Genomic DNA, 7,885 nt, shown 5'->3' with positions numbered 1-7,885 from the left:
AGTATGAGTATATAAGTAATTAAATTTTGTCTTAAATTAAAACTTGTCTTTTTCCCAAGCCACTCTCATGCAATTTTTACTGTATTTTCCTTTTAGTTTGTTATTAGAACTTCTTTTATTTTTATTTCTTCGTTAATTATTAGGTCAATAATTTTATCTTTTCTCATTATATTTATATACTTATGATTTTTAAAATTTTTCTTGACTTGTATAGAGTGATGGTTAAAGTTTTTGTTAGACACCCATATGATATGGCTTAAATCTTGTCACCCCATCCCTACCCCAATAAAGTATCAAAAAAATATTCAACTTTCTCCCAGAGAAATAATATTTTTTAGAAAATACTAAAAAATTTATCACACTCGTATACGTGAAAACCATGTATTTAGAATATAGGTATGCATTTAAAAATAACATACAATAAATAAGTTCGAAGTTTGCCCTCTCTGGCACGTCTCTAGTCTGCCCTGTCTGGCACGTTTATTTTTCTTGGTCTTTGTTCTTATTGAAAGTGGAATGGTGGCGACGCAACCCTAAATTGTAGGATTTCTTAACTAGCATAGCATTAACGTGGTTTGGAATCTACGCCTGAAATCAATGGAAGACGAGTTAGCAAGGTTAACAATTAATGAAGAAGAAGATGCAATCCTACAAGTCCAATTAGATCCCAATACAGAAAGATGAGAAGAGATGTTTAGGTTAGTAGGATGTTTTCTAACTGCTAGTACTATTCATTTTCCTGCAATGAAAAATACCATGGCAACTCTTTGGATCCAGTTAAGGGAGTTCATATAAGGGATTTAGGAGAAAAAAGATTTTTGTTCCAATTCTCCCATGTCATGGATTTGGATAAGGTGTTGAAGGGATCTCCATGGACATTCAATAACCATTTTCTAGTGTTACATAAGTTACAGTGGGGAGAAGATCCTCTCAAAATCCCATTGTTCATGGTGCCTTTTTGGGTCCAGATACATGACGTCCCGATTGGCCTTTTCTCAGAAAATTTGTCAGTTCAGTTGGGAAACTCTGTAGGTGAATTTATTGAATATGATGGATTGAATCTGGGGAAAGAAAATAGGAATTATATACGAGTAAGAGTTAAGATTGATGTGCGATGACTGTTAAAAAGGAGGAAACAAATTTTGTTCTGTGGGAATTGCACCTATGTAAAGTTCAAGTATGAACGGTTGTCCTTTTTTTATTTTTATTGTGGTTGATTGGGACATAATGATTCCTTTTGTGAAGAAAAAATGGCGCTAGGGGTGGAAGTAGCTAAGATGGGTTGGGATCTATCATTCCGAGCCCAATCATAGAGAGCTGCAACAATGAATAGTGTGTGGTTAAAGGAGGAAGGGGAGGGGAAACTGAAAGAAGATGGTGAAGGTGTCTATATAACTGGGAACAATCTGTGGACTGGTGAAAATAAAATAGCAGGGTATGGAAAGGCTTTAGACCCAGTTTTAAGTTTCAGCTTGGAAGGCGAAAGAATTTTAGAAATCATAGGGGGGAAAATTTAATGTCAGATCGAGCGTTAATTGATATGGAGCATGATCTGGAGGATGATGTTATAATTGGCGAAGAAGGGAAAAAAAGGAATAGAGGGGAGATGGAGGGAGTGATAGTTTTGGGAAATGAGAATTCTCTAGCGGGCAGGAATAGGATAGTGCTGGAGGTTAATAACTTTGTATCGGCGACTTCCAAGAGTCAAGCCGATCAGACGCAATGAAATTGCTAAGCTGGAATGTTTGTGGATTGGGGAGTCCACGGATAGTTCGGAGACTTTGGTATATGCTGAAGTTATAGAATCCCCAAATGGTCTTCTTCATGGAGACAGAGATATGTAAAAATCAAATGGAAAGGATCCGTTAGGTGCGGGTATGTTAATGGAATAGAAGTTGATCCAGAAGGTATTAGAGGAAGATTATGTTTGGCATGGAAATCTAAGGTGTGTGTTACGTTACGGCAGTACTCAAAAAGACATATTGATGTGGTGATAGATGACAATGATATTAGAGGAAAATGGAGGTTTACTGGTTCTATGGATCCCCATATGTACATGATAGAAATAATTCTTGAGCTGCGCTGAGAAATTTATATTCTGGAGAAAGATTCCCATGGTTTGTTTGTGGTGATTTCAATGAAATATTGTATGGGTATGAAAAGAAGGGTGGAGTTATTTCGCAATGTTCTAACAGATTGTAGCCTAGTGGATGTGGGGTTCTCTAGGAGATGGTTTACATGGGAGAGGGGAAATTTACCCGAGACAAATATACACAAGAGGGTTGATAAAGGTGTTGCAAATGAAGAATGGATGACCATGTTTCCTGAGGTAACTATCCAACATCTTACTCTGATGTGACCACGCCCCAAGGCCCTCCAAGTCCTAGCTTTGATCCCATCAAGCTACCAAAAGGACCAATGACCCAAGCTCGGTCTAAGCGCCGTCAAGAAGCTGTTTTAGCTTTATTCATTCAACTTTGGAGTGAAACCAACTCAATGTTGATGGAGAAGCTTGACCAGCAACTGAAAGATCGCTTGGACCTTAGTGCAAGTTGATTCCAGCTCATCTTCAGCTCCTCGAGCTCCATTCAGCTCGAATCAGCTCACTTAAGCTCATTTAAGCTCGTTTAAGCTCAATTTAGCTTCTTATCAGCTCGTTAACTTTATCATTTAAATAAATTGAGTATTAGTTTTATTTTAATTATTTTCCTACAGCTCATGACCGAATTCTCTAGCTCAATTCAGCTCATTAAAAATTTCATCTATGATTAAGCTAGCCGAATTTATTATTTGTTATGTTTTATTTATGTGTTTTTAATTTGTAAATTTAATATGTCTTGTTATTATTTAGTCTAAGATCAGCCGAATATACCTTGAATCTAATTTTCTTATGGCTTTTGTAGGTACAGCCGAATGTGGGAACACAATTAATGCTGATTCATGAACATGTTGGTTCTATGTATGTACGAGTGCATGAATGACTACTTTCAATGAATGAATGCTTTAAGAATGGTGCATGAATGATTCATTACAATGAATGGAAGAGTGCATGAATGTTCACATAAATGCATCGGTTGCTATCCAATTATCTCTTATGTACTTATTCGGCCAAGAAGCATCTTTTGGAGTGACCATTCGAACTTTGGCCGAACCTAGACATGCCCGTTGGTCTCCCATACATTCACAAGATACCAAATTCATTTCTTTGGCTTTGAAACTGATCCTTAAATTCCCCATCAGCTGAATTTAGACTTAGCTAAAAGGAAATACATTTCTAGATTAATTCACATCATTAAAGTCGAATTGCTTAGTCCTTAAGTCTGTCTATTCGGCTCTCATATGTAATCTATAAATATTTTATTTCTCTTTGTAAAAAGGCTAGACATTTTTTAATTATTAAAACTTGATTGTGAGGTTGCCTCCTCTCTTTTTTCGTTCGAGTCTCGAAGCGACTTATCAAGCTAGCTAGTGGCGTCAATCCGAACTCAATTGAACTTATCACTAAACTGGTGTGGCGTTCAACCATCGTTTTATACCTTTGGTTCTTGCCTCATTATAGGTAACGGGTCAAGGTCCGCCTTCTACTTTTCATCTAATTCACCTTAAGCAATATAAGACTCGAAGCAATACTATAATAGTATTGAATCATTCTTGAAGCTTGAGTTCGCTTCTCCATTCCCTTAATCTATCAACTTACAATTCTATTTTCTTTGTTAAGCCGAACCTATCCATCATCAATCCAAACCATCTTTTGAACCTATTTTGACTACTTCCGCTTATAAACCAACCTAACTCCATCTATCTACAAATTTGAACGAACTTCTCGTCGACGATCGGCATCTTAAGTGGACTCGACTCAATCAATCAAGCTGGATCACGTCATACTCATTCTTTCTCTAATCACTGCCCCTTTTAGTTAATACAAAGAAGGCAACACAAGGGGTGACGGAGAAAGCTTTTAAATTTGAAGCCTGGTGGACAATGGAGGATTCATTCGAGGAAGAGGTTAAAAACATCTGGGGGACATCATTAGGTAATTTGATGCAGAAATTAGATAAGCTTAAAGATGGTTTGAGGAGTTGGGCTGTTCGGACCCAAGTTGATCGGAAGAAACGAAAGACATTTCTCACAGATAGGGTATCAAAACTCTTAGCAGCTGAAAAAGACAATCCTAATTTTGCTGAGTTAATTTACACAAAGATTCAACTAAATCTTGAAATTGATAAGGATGAATGCTACTGGGAACAGAGAGCGCGTATAAACTGGCTAAAATATGGAGACGGGAATATTGCTTTCTTTCATGGTCAAGCCACACAACGGAGACGGAGGAAGCTGATACACAAATTACAGGACGAGGAAGGAAGAGAAGCGAAGATCATCCAAGTTATTGAAGGCATTGCACGATCCTATTTCCAGAATTTATTTACGACAAAAAGAAAGGGAAGTTGTGATCATTTGCTATCTGGAATTCATAGACGTATTTCTGAGGAGGATAATCAATTTCTTATAGATTTCTATACAAAAGAAGAGATTAAAGAAGCAGTATTTGAGATGGGAACTTTAAAAGCCCCAGAGGAAGATGGATTACCAGCTTTATTTTATCAAAAATGTTGGCACATTGTTGGAGATGATGTTATCAAATTTTGCTTACAAGTACTGAATAAGGATAAAGTTCTGAAATAGGTAAACTCTACACACATTGTACTCATCCCAAAAGTTGCTAATCCTGTTAATATGAAACAATTTAGACCAATCAGCCTATGTAATGTGATTTATAAAGTTATGGCGAAAGCTATTACCAACAGGCTTAGAGGAGTTATTGAGAAATGTATTGATGTGGCTCAAAGAACTTTTGTACCAGAGAAACTGATTTCAGATAATGTTTTTCTTGCTTATGAAATTCTACACACATTGAAACAGAAGAGAGTGGAGTAAAAAGGCTTTATGGCAGTGAAGCTTGACATGAGTAAAGCATACGGTAGAGTTGAGTGGGAATTTTTAAAAGAAATAGTGACTCGAATGGGCTTTGCTTGCAATTGAATTGAAACTATTATGGAATGTATAACTTCTGTGTCCTATTCGGTTTTGGTAAATGGATTCAAAGGGGAGAATTTTCAACCGACAAGGGGGCTACGTCAAGGGGATCCGCTTAGCCCTTTTATGTTTCTTTTATGTGTGGAAGGCTTATCTAGTCTTATGCGTCTTGCAATGAGCGCAAGAATGTTGAGAGGAGCAAAAGCTAGTAGGAGTGGTCCGCAGGTATCGCACTTATTATTTGCAGATGATTGCATTTTATTTAGTAAAGCAACTAGTAGAGGAGCTAATATCTTAAAAGAAATTCTCAGAAAGTACAGAATTTGTTCAGGGCAGAGTGTTAATTTTGACAAATCAACTGTCTTTTTTAGCACAAATACATCTAAAGTTGAAAGAAGAGGGGTGGTGAATATATTGAGAGTTAGAAGTTCGAATGACCCGGAGCGTTACCTAGGGTTGCCTAATATGATAGGAAGGAAGAAAAAGGAGGCGTTCTAGAATTTAAAAGATCGAATCAAGAAGCGAATTGATCACTAGAGTACAAGACATCTATCGCAAGGAGGGAAAGAAGTATTTATTAAGTCTATTTTACAAGCGATCCCAACTTACACTATGGCCTGCCTCCTTTTACCTAAAACGTTATGTGTCGAGATGGAGAATATTATTGCTAAGTTTTGGTGGCAAAAGGGACACGGGAAAAGGGGTATACATTGGTGTGTATGGAGGAACCTTTGTAGTTTGAAGGAAAATAGAGGTCTCGAATTTCGAAACTTTAGCCAGTTTAATATCGCGTTATTAGCTAAGCAAGGTTGGCGCCTTATTGCTTATCCAAATTCCTTACTGAAAAGAGTTCTTAAAGCCAAGTATTATTCACATTCAGACTTTCTTAATGCACAATTAGGTAACTTACCTTCACTTACCTGGAAGAGTGTCTGGGCTGCAAAAGATTTGCTACAAAGAGGGTTGGGTTGGAGAGTAGGAAGGGGAATTGGAATCTCAGTTTGGGACAATCATCGGATACCAGGAAAAGATATAGATGGCTGGAATCACAGAAACGATAGTGAAGTTAAGTTAGTCTCTGATTTAATCGATGCTACGAATAATTTGTGGAAGACAGATCTAGTGAAAAGTACCTTTTCAGCAGATATTGCTCAAAAGATTTTGCAAGTCCCTCTGGCGGAAAAGCCAAGTGTCGACTTTTAGGTGTGGAAGGGAGAGCTGTCTATTGAGTTTTTGGTCAGGAGCGCCTACAAACTATTACAAAATGCTAGCTTGAATCCTAATAATTTATTAATACAGGCCGATGTGAAAATTTTCTACAAATAGCTATGGAATCTACAGCTACCCTCTAAGATTATAGTTACAATCTGGAGAGTTTCCTGGAACTATTTGCCTACTTTAGTCAATCTGAGATCTAAACGAGTTGCTGATGATAATGTATGCCCTCGTTGCAGATCTGGGGAAGAGGATGTACCCCACGTCTTTTAGTTTTGTCCTGCAGTAGTAGATTTATGGAAAATGTTAGATCTTTTGATGGGTTAACAACTCTATGATCCAAAGTTTTTGGGATTGGCTAACCTAGATTTTCAAGAGGAGCACTCACAAACAATGCCGAGTGTTCTGTTATGGAATGTGGTTCTTGTAGGGGTCGAGAAACAAATTCATACGTGAAAGGAAAATGGTGTCAGGAAGAGAGTTATCAATGAAAGTTTTAAGATATTTGGCTGAAATAGATGGAATAACAGAGAGGAGAAATACCTTGAACACAGTCAAAAGCCCCAATCAAAGAGTTACAAATCCCAGGATGACGATTCATTTTGACGAAGCATTCAACAGTAGAGATTTCAAATCAATGGCGGGTATGGCGGCTTGGGATCAGAAGGGAGTACTCCTAACTACAAAGACTGTTTTAAACTCAAATGTCTCATCTTCTTTTGTAGCAGAAGCTTATGTCATACTTCATGTGGTTAAGCTAGGTATCTCCATGGTATTACACTCAGTTACAATAAAGGGGGATTCACGCACAATCATAAAGAAATGTCAAACAAAGGCGCAAGATAAGTCAGTTATAGGAGCAATCATCAGTGATATTTAAAGACAGTCGGAGTATTTTCAAGAAATTGGTTTTTAATTCATTAACAGAACAGAGAATAGCTTGGCTCATAGAATTGCAAAAGAAGCTCTTAGAAGGGAAGAGGAAACACACCTGGAAGGAGAGGCACTGCACTGCCCGCAGATGAGCCCGAAGGGTAGATGGAGAAGATTTCCGGACTGAAAGTAGCCATGTGAAGGAAGAAGGGGATCGGATAGTACTTAATTGAATAAATGAAACGGCTACCAAAATGAAGCAAATGGGACATTTGGATATGAAAAGACGATGGAAATGGAGTCAGCTGCTATTCCTGAATCGACTAGGAATTACTACCCTAGGTTTCCTATTTTCATAGCTTTTATTGTTGTGTCTTTCCCTAGGTTTATTGTTTTATTTTTCTAATGGCTCGGTCGAAAACATATTCAGCAAGCCCATTTTCAAACGTAGCCCAATTTTATTTTAATAATAAATTACTAGTCGATTTTCTTCCAAAAAACATACAATAAATAATTTAATAGGTAAATACATTATACTAAAAATAATAAATGCACCCCAATTGTTTATCATCGTATTGCCATTTTTTAACACATTAAAAAGTTATCATGTTCGTGAAAGAAAAATTTAATGTTAAAAATTTAATTATAAAAATTAAAATCAATTTGACTTGTGACACTCAATCAATGACATTATATATATATAAATATAAGATGTGAGTGAAAGAAAACATTTTATGTAAAATGTTTTCTATATTTACTCAAT

At 36.8% G+C, this 7,885-nt stretch overlaps 1 long non-coding RNA gene across 4 annotated transcripts; it reads right to left on the bottom strand.

The window, feature by feature from the left end:
- Nucleotides 1–291: 291 nt before the first annotated feature.
- LOC105763535 (uncharacterized) lies at nucleotides 292–7,495 on the bottom strand. 4 transcript variants are annotated; one of them, XR_008191959.1, is made up of 6 exons: nucleotides 7,241–7,495; nucleotides 6,793–6,929; nucleotides 6,613–6,672; nucleotides 6,168–6,529; nucleotides 5,955–6,074; nucleotides 292–588 (listed from the first exon to the last, which is right to left on the bottom strand). It is a non-coding gene; the product is annotated as an uncharacterized LOC105763535 (long non-coding RNA). The 4 variants fall into 4 exon arrangements; XR_008191957.1 differs by having other exon boundaries at nucleotides 6,793–6,938; nucleotides 7,241–7,494; XR_008191958.1 differs by lacking the exon at nucleotides 7,241–7,495 and having other exon boundaries at nucleotides 5,945–6,074; nucleotides 6,793–7,234.
- Between the last annotated feature and the right edge of the window lie 390 nt (nucleotides 7,496–7,885).

The sequence above is a fragment of the Gossypium raimondii genome, chromosome 12 (genome assembly GCF_025698545.1).
Source record: "Gossypium raimondii isolate GPD5lz chromosome 12, ASM2569854v1, whole genome shotgun sequence".
Classification (NCBI taxonomy): domain Eukaryota; kingdom Viridiplantae; phylum Streptophyta; class Magnoliopsida; order Malvales; family Malvaceae; genus Gossypium; species Gossypium raimondii.
This window is presented reverse-complemented; position numbering and strand designations above follow the sequence as displayed.